Genomic DNA, 19548 nt, shown 5'->3' on the forward strand with positions numbered 1-19548 from the left:
AAAACTGTCAGGCTGCAATGAAATTTGTCACCTATATTTTACACTTTTATTAAGTGAGAATGTGAAAATTGACCTCTAGTAACACCAAGTTTGACAATTCTTGTACGTATAAGTATTACCAGAATGATTTCATAAACCAAGGCTGTCAAACACATCCTGTTGTAATCTTTTGGGAGCCAGAATGCTACACTGTATTTTTTTAAGGCATTTTTACTCTCTTACCATGTTCTCTCAGACCATATTAAATCATTTGCAGTGAATTACTTTGTTAGGCAGAAAAGCTTGTCAATGCTGAAACTAAGAATTGCTCTGTCAAGTTAGAGGTGCAAGAATATCTAATTTGTAATTAAATCCATGTATCCTTTGAAATGAAGTAGCTGATCTAAAAGCAACCAAAGCGAAATGTTTAAAAGCACAAGAGACAAGTGATACCCTGCCTGGTTAGCTGCTAACTTCAAAAGCCATAAAAACATGGCTCAGGCTTGTGCATGAAATTCTACAGTTTGTTTTGTTTTTTTTTTTCCCATTTCATATCCCTGCACAGTCTGTGCCTTGGCAACACCTGCACTGGTGGTTGTTGTTTGCCCAACTCTGCCTTGACAGCCTGGGCTGAACCCTCTGTTTAAAACTGGGCATATGCCAGAGAGCAAAGCTTAGCTGAGGCTTTCACATGCATACCTTACACCAGAACACCTTGTAAATATTGAAAAGAGTGATTTGGGGTTTTCTGCTCTATTCCTAATACATTTGGGAAGGCACAGAAAAGCATCTAGATGTTGATGGAAATCTTGTTACACTCACTGAAAATACGGAATTCTCCCTGAGAATTGCAAGTAAAAAGAACTTTCCTTGGTATGCTAATATAAATGCTGGATGATTCTTAAGAAAATATGCAATTTAATGCAAGACATTTTCCCTAGACTCTCTTATCAGAAAAAATGATGTTAGTTAGGTGAAAAAGGAAATTAAATAAGAGGAGGTGGGAATGGAACCCCACAGTAAGCAGGACATTACTGGGTACCAGCTGCCGTTAATGGAAAGCAACATGCAGCATTGCATTACACCTGAACCATGTACTTCATGGGAGAAGGGGAGAGCAGTGGGAGACAAGCCACAGGCCACTGCACTTGCAGCTCACTCACTCTCTCACTTGTTTAGTTTTACAGTTTTTATCTTGAATGGGAGCTCTGTATTTTAAGAGCTGCATAACAATGTATAACTAACCTGAAAAATGGGTATAACTCCAGCTCAGACCTTTAGGAGCTAAAGTTATTGCTTGCACTGTGAGGAGAAATGATTATGTGAATTACCAAATCTCTTCAAAGGGCTACTCTTTCACATGACAAGCCATGGAGACAATTTCCAACCTGGCTCCCAAATCCGGCAGCGCTGCACTCAGCTTGGGGGAAGGGCTGCTCTGTCAGAACTCTTGGTGAACATCTCCATCTCTCATTAAATGGAGGGTGATATTACTATCCTTCTGGTGTGTTTTCAGAGCTCTACTGAGAAACAGAAATGCCTTCATCTCCCTTCCTTTTAGGGAGTTTTCCTGTGAATGCTGATACCCCACGTAGGCTCACCTATTTTATACCAGCCAGACTCTGCTGCTTGAATGACATTTTTGCCTGACCTTGGTGTGCTTTCTGGAGCTAAGCTCAGCTGATGTGAGCTCATTAGCAATACTTTCTGTATTCCCCAAATTCCTCTCAGTACTGATGTTACCTTTTTGAGAGTGTGCTATGATCCTTTCCATTTCGGTCCTGCACATGACATGGCAATTAATCGTCCTCCTTGTGCTGAAACTTCTTGTTATACAGATCTTCTGGCAATTGCATTATCTCTGCAGTGTTTCACAAGATACCATATCAGATTTGAGCCCAACAGCTGCAGCATTGATGAACACTGAACCAGGGCATTTCAGTCAGGGACTGACAGACTGTTCTGCCTGCAGTAGTTCAAAAACAAGTGCATTCAGGTTTGTCTTTCTAAGCTGCTTTGATGCTGACACCTATGAATTTGTGTTCCTCTTGTTAACATGTCCTATAAACTCTTACTGTATCTTTACTTCTTGTTTTAAAATGATCAGAAACTCTATGCAGTTTGATAACGTGAAATGTGCCAGTTGTGCTGAAATGAAATTTTGCTTTGATTCAAACAGTTCCCTCTGTTAATTTTCATATGGTGTTTTGGAGGTGTCAGTTAGGTTTATTTAGTTTTATTTGTTTAAGCTGTGTGTAATACTTGCTGTGCTTGGCCACATGTGTAAGTTCAGAGTAACAGTTGTAAAATCAATGGGATTATACCTTAGATTCAGTTAGTTATAAGAGAAAGAGTAAATGCAGCTTCAAGATTGAGCCTTTAATCACATTGACATTCAGTGGATTTGTCTCTTTATATCAAGTCCTGCATTTCTGTAATGGGTATTAATAAACAATTAATGTAACAGTTATATAAGCAGATGCCCATAACAATTGAAAATAATAATCAGAGAATAAAAAAAAATCTTCTTTTAACAAGAATATTTACTTACTGCACAACTAAGCTTCCACAAGATTTTGCTCACATGTCTTCTAACGGAACTCTATATTTATATGTCAGAATTAGAATATGGTCAACAGTTTTAAAATTTATGGAAAAGAGAAAAAGTTTAAATAAAAACACCACAACTCACAGGAACTGCACAGTGCAGATACAAACAGTTTATCCAGCAGATGGTATTCAGTGACAGTGGGCAGATGCAAGGAGCTGTGATTTTAAGTTTATCTATTTTTGAGCACAAGCTCAAAAGTTGTTGAGTTGTAGTAAGAGATCATCCATTCAAAATGATGTTTCTACCATTTCCAAAGGATGGAGAACTTTTCCCACTGGCAGACAGAGTGTGTTGGTGTGCACCAATAAAGAAAACTCAGGAATAGTGCTCTGAAAGAGACATTGCATCCAATGATTGCTTTCCAGCAATAGTATTTTACCCCTAAGAGATGAAGGAAGTACTTTGACCATGCACATACACTGTGCTTTGTCTGATCTGCTCTGGAGAAGTCCTTTCTTCAGCTGCTCATGTTCCTTTGAGCATCTGCCCCTGCATCCCACAGCAGATGAGGGGCAGATCATTTGTATTCTCCCGTGCTCTCTGAGACAATTATCCACAGGTTGTGCCTCAAGAAGTCAAGTGGAGTCTTACCCCACTGGTTAATGAAAGTTGTAAGGTCCTTTACCTCTCTTTGTCTGAAAAAGAATTAACAACCCTGGAGAGGCTGAAAATTTAATTTTGGAATCCTTGGAGTGAAATAGGAAGATCTGGGGTGGGGTTTGCGGGTAGATGTTTATTACCTTGTCCTTGCCAGAAAAGCTAAAGGATAATCTTTCTGGGCACTATTAGTGGTTGAGGTGAACTGAATTTATGGCTGTTAGTCACTTGCTTATTTTGGAAGAGTATTTGAACTCATATATATTGGAATAGAGTCCAAGACAACACTTCTGGCATTTAAATCTCGTAATGAATCACAAGTTGAGGATATGATTCAATATCTTAAATTGCATTATCAGATTTGTGACTCACAGTTAATGACACCAAGTCTGGCAGTGTTCTGAATGATACCTTCAAGAGCAACAATTTTTGATCATTTTTCTTATTGTCATGAGGTCAAGGTGGGGTGCACTTGGGTCACAGTGCTGTGTTATTGCAGCATAACCAACGTGTTGCAAGGGAAGTGCAACACTGCAAAAAAACTTGCAAAGAGCTGTTGTCCTAACTTTTACCAGCTGCTCCAAACTATTGCAGGAGTTTCAAAATTAAATACCCTCAAAATATACCATGTGTGCTACACTGTATATGTACAATTTTAGATAATATTAAAAAGGCGTTTGATCCCTCTGTCTCTTCTACTTCTCATGGTACCTATCAGAAGAGAGGCAACATTTCAAGCTGTCCTACTCTTTGCACCAGCATCTTGATATAGGTATCCTTCCTTGCTAGGCTGACTTATGTCCCTACACGTTCCAACGTTGTGTGACTGGCAGGAACTGCAAGACAGACCAAATGACAATGCCTCAGCTCTGTGCTGCACAGGCAGCAATGATTGCACTAGCAGCAAGGCACTGGCGATACAAGCTTCTTAAAGCAGAGCTTTTTAACAGGAAGAAGAAATTAAAACCAAGAACAATGGGATTTTGAAGCAAGAAGATTAATGAATAATCAGCTGCAAGTGTGGGTACTCAGAATACACCTTTGGACAAACCTCAGGCCAAGAGGAAGAAAATAAGTGAACTATATAGCCAAATTAAAGAACTCTTTGAGTTAGCTTTACAGTTCTCTTGCCAATTTGAGAGGAATTACACTATACCCAGTGGTATCAAAGGCTGTGCTGAGGTCCAACCAACAGCAAATACTCATTCCCTAGTTCTAGTTGCATATTTAGTTATCTTTACAACACTAACCACAGGAATGATTCCCTGGTCTCTCCAAGGACTACTCCACATTAAAACCATAAAGGATAGTGTAAGTCAGGCATTGTAGAAAATGTCTGTGAAAGAATACGAACAGAAAGATACCCTAAGCAGCCCTTCTCATGACTTTGTCTACAGATGCTGACAAAGTCATACACGTTGCTTTGCTGCAAGAAAGTATCTGGGATCTTAAGGTCACAATTTGGGTAACATCATTCAGCAGAAGACAATGTGCTTCTAAACCTCCTTCTATGATTCACACAGTGAATAGTGCCACCCACATCTGATCTGTGTTTGGCTGAACTGCCAAAACATTAAAGTCTGTGAAGAAAGCATCCTACTGAATTTAAAGTGGGTGTCTGCTTTGAGAGAGCACGTTCTTAGGACAAACACTCCAAGCTGGGGGAAGCCTTGGATAACTCAAAGTCTGGAGTGGCTAGTTATGGTGGGAATTAAATAATTTACTACTTTCTGACTCCTGGTAAATACTAAAGTGCACAAAGCTAGTGTGTGCCATAGCAGAGGAGATGCAAACCGGGAAATTGTCCACCTCATAATTTATTGTTTCAAGAGAAAGTCTGTTCTTTTAAGATGCAACAGACCTAAGTGCTGAGCAAGCAAAGCATGAACACAGCTCATGGATGGTAGATTTAGTGTGTTTTCTGATTACTTAGCTGCTGGATTTTCTCATGAGTATCCTTGTGCTTTCCTTCCATATGGCCAGTGTGGCTCAGTCATAATAACATTCCTCCTTCATCCATAATAATATCTTCCTTCCAATCCTTCCTCCTTACCAGAGGTTTGGTGGCAGTTAAGCTTCCCAATGCAAGAGGGCTGTTGCTATCCACACTGATCAAATATTGGCTCACAATTTCCATGGAATCCTCCAGCTTCATGGACCCATGTGTTATCTTTATGATTGTAAATGCAACATGGCAGGAACTCCCAATTTCTGTTCACAACCAAGAAACTAAAATCATTGTCCAGGAAATGGCTCCTAAGCATAGTAGTAACAAAACTACAAATGCTCATGCAAATGTAGTAACATTAGGAACATCTTGAAGAGCCCTGAAAAATCTTGAAGAGGCTGATCAACATCCTGAAGGATAAACCTTTTTTTGTAGACAAGCATGAGCAAATTGTATCTATGCCTCAAGTTGGCAGGAGGTTGGATACAACAGGTAATTAAGATACACTACTAGATTCTCAGTTTTTATGCCAGAAATTGTTCTCATTTCTTTCTGCTGTATTGTAATCCCCTTACTGATGCTCAGGTAACACAGTTTCTGTGTTTTGGGTGTGTTACAGCCTTAGTGTAAAGAAAGACGTTTAGCCTCATCATCTAACAAAATGTCTTACTTTGTCTAGGCTGGATAAAACTAGTTAAAACCCAAACAAGAGCTGCCACATGTTCAGTGCTTTCTCTTCACCGAAGTGGTGCTCATTTTTCAGAAGCAAATAGAACAGATGGGCTTGGTGGCAGGCTGACTCGGATACACACTTTGAAACCTGTGCATCTGTCATGAGTGGAATTTATTGGTTTTGTACAGACAATCATTTTGGATTTACACAAATCTAAACTTTTAATTTGACCTGTTCAGTCATAGTAGCCAATTAGTATGGTTATTGTGGGTCTGAGATTTTTTTATTAAAAGGAACCCTTTTGCTATTGACACCAGTAGTAATGGTGAAAATCTAGAACTGACAAACTTTAGTTGGAAAAATCCCATGTATACACTAGGATTCTCTTACATCCCAGCATCCCAGGTCTGGCACATGTTTTTTCTTTCAACGTTCATTCTCCCATTCCTAAAATGATCTGCCAGTCAATCTCACTTCTTTACTTGAACCCTTCTAATGGCAACTGTCTGAATTAATGCTTGTCTTCAGAGTAACAGCAATTAAAAAAACCCCAACACCCAAACACTGCATGATAGACCTAATACCAACCTCCACTCCACTCCCCCCCTTCCCCAGGTAATTTGTTTTAGTTTTTGCCTACTTTATTCCAAGAGAAAGAATGTTTTCCTTTCAGGAGAGATAAAATAAAGAGTATTAAAAAGCAGTGTCACTAGACCACTAAAGGAGAGCAAGGATATTCTCTCATCTCCACTTGAAGATCAAGTCTCTGACAGTAAGGTCTGATGTGGGACTAGCAGTGGTATTTCTGTGCTGGCTTTTCCATCATGTTTAGTTGCCATCACTGAGATGCAAACACACCTTTTCAACATACTTTCCCTCTGAAGAGCTTAAAGCTGTCCTGTAACATTTTATTTACCATCACACTGGTGTTGTGCATGAGTCTAATCTCTCATTAAGATACATTATATGAAAAGGAAATGGAAAAGAGAAAAGCACAAGAACAGCAAGAGATTTATTCCCACAGACTTTGCAGTTTTTCTAACTACTGTCCCAACCTGCCCCCAGGGAGCTCCAGGGAACATGATGCATCCATTGCTGTTGCTCTTTTGACCTCTGACACTGATCTGTTGCCCAATAAAATATCTCTCAAAGGATGGCGTGGTGTCACAGCTGGTTTAGAACCCGAGAAAACCAGCTCTTTGCATAAACAGGCTCCATCTTCCCTTTGTCCTTTTAAGAAATGTACCAAAGGATATATTTTTATGGTATTATCCGCAAGTCAGTGCCCTCCACTTTATGCAAAGCACAATACAGAGGGTCATTAACACAACTGAAGGATGTCACATAATATATATCCTCTGCTCTGCCACCTATTATATGCATGTTTGTACTTGACTGAGTAGATTAGGTAAAGTACAATAATTTATAAAGAAAGAATGTAATACAAAGAAACTTATTTTCTTTTGTAGTTTCTCTGTTCTTCTCTCTGTCATGGATCTACTCCCTCCTACTGCAGTGAAAAGGGTACATTAAAATTAATATTCTAAGCTGGGATTTTCAAAGCAGACTATGGCAGTGAAGTGTCCAAAAGCCACTGACATTCAATGCAAGCTAAGTCTTTAACCTCTTTGAAAATTCTTAGCCAAAATCCATTAGTGCATACTTCAAAGAGATAATATTCACAATTCCAGGAGTAATTTTCCTAACAGCCTTTCATTCTCATTTCTGACAGGCCCTTCCCCCCTAGATCCAAGCCCCCTGTTGAGGTACAAAACCAAATTGCTTCCACACTCTTTGTAATTCAGACCTCAGCTTTAGCTCTGATTCTTTTAGGCATTTGTTTTTATATTTAATGACACACAACAATCTCTGTGTAGAAGAGACAAAATGCAACTCTACAATATTGGCTTTCTATCTTTATCTTGTCTCATCTGTCATTATGCCTCTTACAAATGGGTGTAGCTGGTGCTTTATAATCAGGAACCAGTTCATCCAGGTATTTTGACTCCTTACCATGAGAAGTGAATTCACATATTGTGTCTTTTGTTAATGGTCACTTCTCATATTTTGGCAAGTATTGACCCATCCCCACCAGTCTGCATCCCACTTTGTCAGCCTTTCCTTCTAAAACACAGTGCTGCAGCAGTTGTGGCTTGTCACATTTTTTACTTCAGTCATTTATACTAATTTTTCTCCCCCCACCCTCCCAATCATAGCACAAGAAGACTTCATTGATTAAATGAATCAGGTACAGAAGATGTGATCTGACCTGAATTTTTGCAATTAGCGATTCAAATAACCTATCTGAAGGCAGGTTTTAATTGCATTGGAAGTCAAAGGATGCTGTAGTAGCAAACCCTTACGGAGAATCTGCTGCACTATATTGACACCTTGTGGTTGGTTCTTCATAATGCAAAGTATTCACTCAGACTAGTGGGAATAAGAGGGAGTAAAATGTAAAACTTGTGGGGAAAATATTTCCATTTCAAGTTCTCACAGTGAATGGGAGCTTGAGAAAGGGTGTCTAGATCAAGCTCCATTTTAAATCTTAGTCAGATCCCTGTCCAAATTCAAGCCTATAAGTACTTCAGTGCTGAACATAGGGCCAAGACCTACACATTTCCCATTTTCTCCACAGTTCAGATCTCTATGGGATCCAGCCTTGAAATGTGTGTCCTGAGTGTACCTCACACTGCCCATCTCCTGCTGACATGTTGTACTTCAGCATTCATGCTAAAAACAGCAGGATAAAGAACTAACAGCTCTTGCTGCAACCATACCTGCTGCCAAAATAGAATGAAATTAAAATTATATTTGCAGAAGGAAATGCAAACTTTAAAGTATGTGTGTGAAATAACGTTGTGGAAAGGTCAAACGGAATGAAGATGCTGCGTGTGAGCAGTCTTTTTACTGCCTACCCGATGGAGAGGAAATGGCACAATGCAGGAAGCCTATTTAGAACAGGCAGATGGGCTGTGACATAAACCCGAGACAGCTCATCTGCTCAGTGTGTAATCATTGTGTTTGAAACCATTTTCATACAACCTTCCTGAGTAACCACATAGGAAAGGAACTGCTGAAATGCTAATCGAGGGAAGGATTTGAAAAGGATTCGGATAAATCAGTTACAAACAGTGCTCTGGCCAGCAGTCAGTGAATCACTGAGCAACATGGTGATTTCTCAGGAAGACTAACTCTGTCATATGAGCCTTTTAGGCAAATAATCAAATAGCAATGCTAAACCTCACAAATAAATTACCCTTCTGCAAAGACCATAGAATCTGCTTTGGTTCATTCCCTTACAAAGCTGGAGAATCCCTGTATCAGTCAATGCCATCACATGAAACTCTGAAATTAATTATTTCAGTGAATAACCATACTTGAAGCATGATTTTAGCCTTCTGTGAGCAAATACACTTCCACGAAATAAGGGCTACTTATCAAGTTTTTAAGAATGAGGGAACTGGGCATCAGGGAGTCCCCCCTTTCTCCTGCTTATTTTCTCCTCAGAATAAGAGGAGGCTGCTTGTGGGCCCTGCTGCTGCCCTGGCAGATGCATCAGAGTAAGCCACAACTTGAAAAGGCATTCACACCAGGAGCTGGGGTGGTGCTCTGGTGTCTGTGGGGACCCTGGACAGATCTCAGATGCCTTTGGGCAAAAATGGCTGAGTTGCAAGGCTGACTGCACTGATGGCAGGGGCTCGCTGGGTTGTGGAGGTATCTAAAGAAGTAGGGCAGGAGGAGAGAAGATATATAGGGGGTTTTATGCACACACTGGGGCCTCTCAAGTCTGGAAGAGGAGATTGTGTCAAAGCCTCCACAGTCCTCCACATATACAACACTATCCAGCACACTCCCAGTTCCAAAGTCAAGGATGTGAAATGGCAGTGGAGGAGGGTGGGAAGGATGCCTGGACTGACCTGGTCTGCGCCCATTTCTGTCTCCATTCAGAGCTCTACAATAATTGTTTTGAGGTCTAGACTGTTTAAGGGTTATTAATTTCCTGTGTCAGTTTAATTTTATTAATTAAGAAAAAGAGCATGGTTCCTGATGGTCTTTTGACCACATGGGATTCTCTAGTGACACAACTCCAGCAGGATGTGGGTAGGAATGGGATGATCCATAGCTCTGCCTGTGGAAGAGCTTCCAGAAAAGTGAAGATCTGCTGGGTAAACCCTTCCCTTCACCATGGATCTCAGCCAAGTAATCTCAGCTTAATGACAGTCATTAACATTAAACAACCTGCAAAATTTTGTTAGTTCAAAGTCCAGTAGAGTTAAATGATGATTCTTTGAAAAAAATTACAGTAATCTATTCATTGTCATGGAACTAGATACAATTAAAGAAATTCCTTCAAAAAAACTCAATTATATATATTTTTGTTCTAAACTGTTTTCTTTAAGGATTCCTTAAGTAAGCAGTAATTACAGACCACAAAACTGTAGCTTAATGCAATAATAAGTATACATGATGTGGCCATGCAAGGAGTTAGTGGAGAGAAAACCCCAGTCTTTGAGGAGAGGTATAAAGGCAGCATGTCCTAAACATAACCTGAAACCTTGTGTCAATACTGTTGGATGTAAATTGATTGTGAACTTCTCTCACGTCTCCATACGCTCTTATACCCAGTATTCATAAAAGGCAGCTCTCCAAAACTTATGTGAAGACATTACATATCTCAGCCACAGGATTCTTTTCTACTCTTACATAGGAGTGATATGTACAACCTGCTGCATTGAATATCAACCGAGAGCTGTGGCCATTCCATATGTTCTTTGCATTAAAAGTAGCTTTCTGTCTTAGCAAGTTCTTCAATATTTAGAATTAATTTTGCAACTTACACAGCCCTCTTCACCATGGCACACCATTCCCAGCAGCCAGTTTGCATAAATGCATAGTGTTTTGGAGACTGAGGTAAATTCACTAACTTACATGTGAGGTGTTCTATGCCTATGGTCCTCAGGGTCCATGATATTTTCCAGGGATTTTAATTTTTAAATTTACTGAACCAGAGCAACCAAGAAACATGTCCTAGGCCACATAGAAAGTCTCTGGCAGGAAATTGAAACAGATATCAAGGTAATGCTCTAAACACAACCAAAGTTTCCTTTTTCTTTCTTATTCTTCCCTAAAAAAACCCATTAAATCTCTTCACTCCCTTTTAAATCCCTGCATTTATACCCTTTAGAATCCTGCCCAAACCCCTTGTGCCTATCAAATATTCTCACATCCCTTCTGCTTTGCTCTTCAGGTAACTACTGAGCACAGCAGCTGCCTGGATGATAGCCATCAACCCAACCCTCTCTGCTCTGTGGTTTACATAGCTCTTGCAATGAGTACATACTCACTCATGAAAATGATAACAGATGTGAGAAAAATTACAGCTTCACCACCTGTTGCTAGTGTAATGGATTTAATTACTGGCAGACAGCTTGAATTATTTTGAGGTCTTTTATGAAAGGAAGATTTTTTTTTTCCCTGTGGGAAATCCTTGTTGAGGACATTGTGGTTCCATGAAGGCAATTCACTACAGGGGACAACCCTGTGCCTCTGGTTCCTCACAGATTCCTCCCTGCCAGCAATTTTCCCTTGCACCATTTTCTGATGTGTTAATTATTTCTTTGCCTAATTGACCTGATGAATTTATCTCAGTTATATACTTTCAAACTGTCCATAAACTGACCACATGGTTGCTTTGCCCACCATGCTGGTATTCACCCTTATACTGACCTGCATTTTTGCTAACATCATTCACACAGAAGAGAAGGAGTGGTAAAACTCAAGCCATACTCACTCCAGGTACTTATTGCAACTGGAAAGATAAGTGTAAATACATCCTGTGTGGGCATTTTTTCATTCCAACGCTGACCTTGTCCATGAAATCGTTTCTACTCAACATCTATATGGATATCTGAAATTTTCTGTATTGCCACTAATAACTGTAAGACAATAGATTTTTAATTGAGCACTAGTATGTTTGAAGTAGATCGTATCCTCAGTATGTGCTTCAGGCTGGGAGAGTGGGAATGAATATCCTTATTTGAAGCATGATTTCTGCTAAGTGGCTGTGGAGTTCAAGAGGTTAAACTGAGCTTCTTGACTAGAGATTGACTTAGTAGTATCCATTCAGAGAAGGTAGAGGGCAAGAAAAAAAAAGGAAGCTCTTGTGCTATGCACTCTATTCACTAGTGAGAGAATTTTATCTAAGATCTGGAAGGGCTTGTAGAAAATTTTGACTGAGTCCTTCACTATCTGCATCAACTGAAAAGATCAGTGTGGGTACTCTTGGTTGCTCCCTGGTTAGGAAAAAAATAGAATAAGTCAACCCCTGTGCCCACAAGAAACACTACTTTCTACGTGTTGTAACAAAATGGTTCAAGGAGGTATCTAGTGAAAGCAGCCAACATGAGATGGACAACTGTAGGTACGTTTGCCACACTGAAAAATACCACTGTGTAAATAATTGTCTGAAGACACCACTAGAGATACACTGTCAGTTTAAAATATACCTGCTTAGCTAAGTGAGAACTGTTGGAAGAGCAGTCAGTGGCAGAAACCTGTGACTCCAGAGACAAGAAGTAAGCAAAACAAGCAACCAGCTAAAAGGCAACACTGATGGCCTCACCTCAGCAAGCAACTAAAGCAGCTAATGTACATGTCAAATCACAACATATGTGGTGTTGAATTGTTGCAAAATAAGAGCTAGAAGAAAGAGAGAAAGTAAAACCAAATGGAAGAAAAGGAATGAGAAGGCACAATGTAAGATGTAGTCTTCCTCCCATTTTTCTTTCAGTTTTTCTCTCCAATCCAAATTTTCTGCATAGAGCAGTGTATTTAATTTTCACTACCATCATTGTCAGCTACACTGGAAGGTCATTTGTGCCATCATTATCAGCATTGCCTTATTGACTGCAGTATGCAGCTCAGCTTTTGCTGGTCTTTTGCCTAGCAAGCTCTTCCCAGTTCCAATTTTTGTCATTATAGGACCATTGGTAGTTTTTTTGTATAGTTAAAAAATAAAGGAAAAAAAAAGAAAAAAGAGAGAAAGAGAAGAAAAGACATATAGAAAAAAAGAAGCTTCTTTAAATTCAGCTCTCTGCTCTTCAGGAAACTGGTCACTCCTCCTGAAAAGAGTATCGGGGGTTGCTTAGCAATAGAAAGATGGCATCCTGCCTGTCAGATGGCCTTTTTCAGATTATTTCCTAGATAAGTACAATAATTGAAGGGAAGCATCTTATGTGGCTGACTGCACTCCTGCAATGTCTAGGTTAACACAAGGAGAAATGCTATGCTTCAGCTACTTGTACTGCAGCTGATGGCATCTCTTTTCTGGGGAACTAAAACACAACAATACATGATAATTCTTTACCTGGCATCACCTCCAGCTAACATTATTTAAAAAATATTATTTTTAATCCTGTAAAGACATATTTAGGAATGGCTGTCATCTCTCCAGACATAAAAGTACATAAAATAAATGTTTCACTAATGATCAGGAATGAAAGTTACTGCTCCTCATAAAAGAGGTTATTAAAAGTCTAATTTCTATAAGCAAGTGCATATTATGTTACAAAAAGATTAAAATGGCAAGACCTACATGAGAGCACCCGTGTCTGTATGTGTGTTTAGGAATTTTTATAATTTTAAGTTGTGCATGCTCATCATTTTGCTGTCACTGTTACAGCCGCCTTAATTTTACTTATTTTTAACTCGTTATCACAGGGAAAGAGAAAAAAAAGCCTGTTACTCCTTAGACCTGCGTTTCTGCATGTGGCCATGCAGTGGCACAGGAGACCAGGAATCTGTAGAACCGCACAAAGCATTTGGTGATTCTGAGGCGGGACTTGGCTCTGGTGCGAGGGGTGGGAGCCTGACGAATGACTTACCCTGTACCTTGGGCTGGTGCGCGTTACCACAACAGCCGTGATGCCTGTTCGTCCTGCCCCGATGGGCTCCGGGGCTCGGACGGGCCAGCACAGCCCGGGTCCAGCAGCCCGCGGGCTGGGTGTGTGTCTTTATGGGGCGAGAGGCAGAGGGTGCGTGGCTGCCAGAGCCGCTGCCCTTCACCCCTCTTTCTTTCTTTCTCTTCGACTATACAGAGCTGATAGGCAGCATCATAGAATCATGGAATCATAGAATCAGCCGGGTTGGAAAAGACCTCTGAGATCATCAAGTCCAACCCTTGATCCACTACCACCGCGGTTACTAGACCGTGGCACTAAGTGCATCATTTCTGGTACGCTCTGCTCCAGCTCCTGTGTGAGTTATCTGCCCCCCGCTGTCGATGTACTCACTGCCGATCCCCGGCAGGGTGGGAGCTGCTCACTCAGGCAGACCTGACTGACTTGCCCGACTGAGTGCTGCTCCTGGTGTTAGTGCTTCTTGCTGGGTTAGTGGCACGCTGCGGCAGTTTTGGCAGTCCTGCAAAGCCTAATGCCTGCTCTGGGAAATGGCAGTAATTTCTCTTCTTGCCTGGGAAAGGCTCAGAGCGTCCCGTGTACTGCAGTTACGAGCTTTGCAGGTGTTACCTCCATTAACCAGGCTCTGGACTCAGAATATCCGTTTCACATGTGGTAAGGAGAGGAGGTCTACAGGTCGCCCATGGTGGTCCTTGGTACACAGTGAAACCATCCTCAGGGCAAATCTTCACTGAGTGTCAGAGGAAGGCAAAAGCTGTTTCATTCAGGTGAGGAGGGCAGTGTAATAAGGGCTGTGTCCCTCACAGACATCCTGGAGAGAGCAGCAATGCAGTGGCTGCAGCACACTAGTGCACTCACAGCGCAGCACTGGTGAGGTTCCTGTAAATACATAAATGAAAGGTAAGTCCATTTTGTACAGCCCATGCTGGGATGATCATGCTTGCTGTACTTCAAGAGATATTACACTTCATACTTGGATAATTTCTACTGCAGGAAACATTTCTTCCCTTGGCAGCTTACAGGCAGCAGGGAAAAGAGGAAGAGCCTGTGTGAGGATACTTAATGGCTTTGGCTGGGTTTTATTTCAGGCTTTAACATCTCCTCAAGGTGAATGAAACAGGTCTAATTTTAGAATTAATTTTTGATTTAGAGATTGAACTTCCTTCCCGTTTTCCTAACTCTAAGATTTAGAAGTTCAAGTCAAATTCAAAGGAAAAAAACTGAAAAGAAGCATTGAATTCTGACCCCTTTCACTATCAACATCATCCCTCCTGCCTCTTCCCTTAAGCAAAAGAAGACACACCCAGGAGTTTGTTCTGAAGGCACAGATATATCGTCTGTAGAGCGCAGTAATAAACAAGTGAGTGTCCAGGCTTTGCAGTTGTTTATTCTGGTCCAAAGACTGATAAAAGGTGTAACTACACAATCAGCTGGTTCAAATTACCCCTAATGATAACCCCAGTGCCAGGAACTTCATGCCTCTGCGATTAAACCCTTTTGCACACCATACACGTCCCGTCCTGTGGAGCCAGTCATGACTGGGCGCAGGTGAGGACACGCCGACCCTCCAGGTGGCGATACAGCCATTTTTTCCTGTACTTCTTTTTCTGAATGTTACAGAAAAGCTGTTTCGATTCTACACAGCAGGAGCTGATGATTTGAAATTTATATGTAAACATTGCCTTTCTTTACAGTATTTATTTATAGTGACAACTATTCAGTGTGTATATATAGATGTATATACATATATTCAAAACATATGTCTTTCTGTCTATACATAGATACCCACATCTACTTCTCACTGTAGCTATGCAAGCTATGTGTCTGCATTCTGCTCTGCTCTGCCTGGGCAGAACTCTGCTGCAGATGAATGAGGAAGATGTCCTGCCAGGAAGGAATGAAGAGGGATGGCAACAGTGTAATTTCTAATTAATTAATCCATCATGATTAACTTCGGACATTGAAGCAATTGTGTATAGTGTCTGCTGAGTGTCTGATCCAAAGACAGCTGCAGTCAGTATTGCAAGGGAGAACTGATCCAGACTGGGTGCTCCACTGGAGATGGTGCTCCAGTGTTCTTGCAGCAGGCACTTCTGTGGGTGCATGGGGTAGCCTCCCGTCCCTCATCCTTCTCTGTGCTGGTTTCCAGCCAGCTCCAGAGCAGGAAAACAGGTAGACAGGCTAAAGGGAAATCTAGTTGTAACAACAAACTAAAAGAAGGCCTCTCCTTGCCTCTTGCTACTTGTAAAATATAAAAGGGTGAACTGAAAGCGGGTGTAGCTCTACTAGACTCAAAGAAATATGAGCTTTAAATCAAGTTGTTCCTCTGCAGTGAATAGTCTTTCTTGGCTGTACTCACACTGAAGTGGATCAGGAATTTTTCCAATGCATTATAGATTCTACAGCAATGTAAGATACACCAACTGCAGTTTAGATTAGGAAAAATGATTGACAAAACATTATTGTTATGAGTTTACTTCTGCGTATAACCCAAAGTGGCAGAGTTAACAGCATATTTGCCTCAGGATGCCATTTGACTCTGACATGTCTTCTGGCTGACTGTCACCTCACCCACAGTGCAATAGGGTTTACATTTGCTGTTCTAAATCTTAGATTCCTGCAGACCCCTCAGAAATGTTCCGATTCACTGTCCCTGTGGCACATGCAAGTTGGTGAGCAGCCAATACAACATGAAACACTTTTGGTAGAATTTGGGGTTTTCTCTGATGAATTAATAAATTATATAGCTGACCTAATATCTTTGAATATTAGAAGTGGGGTTTTAGCTTAAACATGAAATGTAAATCAGTGGCTGAAAAAATATTCCAAAATAGCACCGTGGAAACCAGATGAAATGAGTTAATGTATAATTCAAACAGTATAGCTGGGAGCAACATTTCTATTTCAATACTATGAATGTTTCTAAATCAAAACCAGGTTCTGATGTTTGATTTCTTTTTCTTTAAGCCTATTTTTTGTTGTTGTTGGAGATATGAATGGTAATTAAAAGCAGTAGTGAATTATGAAGCTATTAAGAGCTGATATTAAAAATTAAATAATGGAAGTCTTATGTTTTATGTTACTGAGTTCCTAAGGCACATATAAAGCAAACTCACTTAGAAATTCATGCTACGTCCCTGTCAGCCATTTTATTCAATACAAACCTCATTTGCTGAATATAGCTTACCAGGTTCCAGTTAATACTCAGTCTAAAATTTAGTTTGTGGTATAGGTCAATAGAGTAACTTTTGAGAATTATATTGTTAGTAGCCTCAGGTGGAAAACTGCACTAGAGCTTGCTCAAGGTTAGCATTTTTTCCTGCAGAAGGAAAGGTGATGTATTTTGTGTGGGCTCTTCAAAGCCAGAGAGTAGCACAGTCCACTCATGCAGCCCTTTTTGGAAGCCTGAGAGGACTCATTTTCTGTTATTTATTTATAAAAAATTCAGGTGTAGCACAATGATATTTTTCTGAGGCCTTGACACTATCCATCAATAAAGAAAGATAATTTAAATTACTCAGCAGTGTGGAGACAGGGGTGATTACTGAATATCATCCCACCTTAACAGGCAAGCAGATAATTTTCTGTATACTGATACAAATGACATGGATAGTTTGTTCTTTGAAATGTCATGATGCAGAAAGAAAGAATATATTTGTTGTGGTTTGTTTGTTTTTTTTTTTTCTGGGAATCTAGAAAATCAACATAAAAACAAATGCATGTTCTCTTTTGGTTAATACTGAAACCCTAGGGGACAGGTTTATGAACTGCTGGAAAGCATTCTGCATCAGAGGCATTTAATTCATAGAGGCCTCTTTTCTCACCTTTAATGAATTACAAAAAAAAAAAATAATGTTAAACCCACTGGGACAGATGGGCTGTAGATAGACCGAAAGTGTGCAGGGACCATCATTCAACTTGCATCAAATGAACCAAAAAAACACAGGAGCAGAAAACTCTGCTTCATTACCTACAACCTTTTCCTTTTCCTGCTAAAAAAGCAACAACTCCAAAGGACTGGCTAATCAGGCATGAGTTATAAATTATCGTTGTCACAATCACTTTATTCCCTTTTCCTTCTTTACACTTTAAAAACAAAATCAGATCAGTATGCAACTAGATAACAAAATCTAGATAAGGAGATGGCTTCACAGAGAATAGGATGCATACCAATGCTGATGTTGCTGGTATTGAAACTGATTATACCTTATCAGGAATTATTGTTATAAATCTTTTTTCATGGAAGGGATATTTTATCTCGGAGTGCTGTGCAGCTAATGTTTTGAGGTTTTCATGTAAACATCTATTGAAAGGAGAAGCTACCAGGTCAAACTGCTCCTTACTGGAGAAGGGAAAGCACTGAGGTCCAGTAACAAAACTGAGGATATATACTGACCTGGGCAGGAACTTGGTGAAAATTGTAGTCAGAGAAAAATAAAAAAAAAAAAGAGAAACATGGCTTACCCCGTGCATCTGGTAGCTCACATGTTGTTCAGCTTCTGTCCCCAGGCACCTTGAGGAGGGAAAATAGGACTTGACACAGAGGAGTGGCTGGAGTTTGTAAAACAAGTATACATTTGTTGTAAAACACTGCTGCTCTTCCTTTAACAAAGCATTCGCTTGGCCATGACTGCTGTTTACCACATAAAATATAACCTTCCTGTTACTCTGTTTACCTGTTCATTGTTCTTCTCATCCAGCTCTTGTTTCACCTACAAGCAGCTTGAAGCAAGTATGACATCTTTGGATTATGTACTTTGAAAAGATCCCAGTGCTTTGAAGCCCAGGTGCCCAAAGGAAATGTTTATGCAATAATAAAATTTAGTGACAAAACACAGAAGTACAACCACAAAATGTCAAGGACAAATACAACGGCCTGAACTGTATCCTTCTGATTTTCTGGTTTTGATGGTCCTGATTGCACTGATCTCTGGGAGATGGCTTGGCTGGGACTGAGAGATGATCCAGAGCCAGTCACCAGCAGTTCAAGCTGCTGCATTAAAATCCTGCCATAGGATTTGCCTACATATATCTTTAATTATGATGTCATTGACTTCACATTGATGCAGCTTACTGGGTGCATTTGTATTGACAATTTGGAGTTGTAGCTGGTAAATGGAATCTGGGAAGTTTAAAAATAAAGCAGCAGGGAGGCAAAACATAGACAGAGGTACATTTCTTTCATATTGCATGCAATGCTTGGAATTTTAGCCCGGAGAGGCGGAGTGATCGAGTCAACAAACCTTCTTTGCATTGTCTACTAGAAGTTAAACCCGCCAAGGGGTGACCAAACCATAGCTAGAGAGGAAAAAGCAATGTTCTCATAAATTTGGTTATCTGAAAGGAGCGTGAATATTACAATAGGAATTAAAAATGCTCCAAACAAATATGTCTTTGAAGGTCTGAAGCCTGCACCAACCCTGAGGATATGTGTTATTGCTTTTATTGTTATTTCTAATAATATTACTGGAAAAGTAAACAATCCAGGATGATATTAATGAGAAACTGTAGCAGAGATTGTGGGTCCAGAGGTGTCGGTGTCTTATAGGATCTATGCTGAATATTTAAAAGGCACTAGAACTTTTTCTAAAAGCATTGATTAGATTATTATTTAATTTTGCTCACAATATCATACCTTTTTGGTTTTTTAAAGAATACTTTGTTTTCTCCTGTTAATTCACCTCATTTTCCTGTCCTCAGATCTCGTTTATTGGCAGGCTTTGCTCTAATCTAATTCCACAAAGCTGTTCTGCATCCATTCATACTCTCAATTACCTTGTGTTATGTGCCCTTCGAAGCAAAGCATCCTTGCCCACTACGA

The sequence above is a fragment of the Neopelma chrysocephalum genome, unplaced genomic scaffold (genome assembly GCF_003984885.1).
Source record: "Neopelma chrysocephalum unplaced genomic scaffold, ASM398488v2 Primary Assembly neopelma1_70, whole genome shotgun sequence".
Classification (NCBI taxonomy): domain Eukaryota; kingdom Metazoa; phylum Chordata; class Aves; order Passeriformes; family Pipridae; genus Neopelma; species Neopelma chrysocephalum.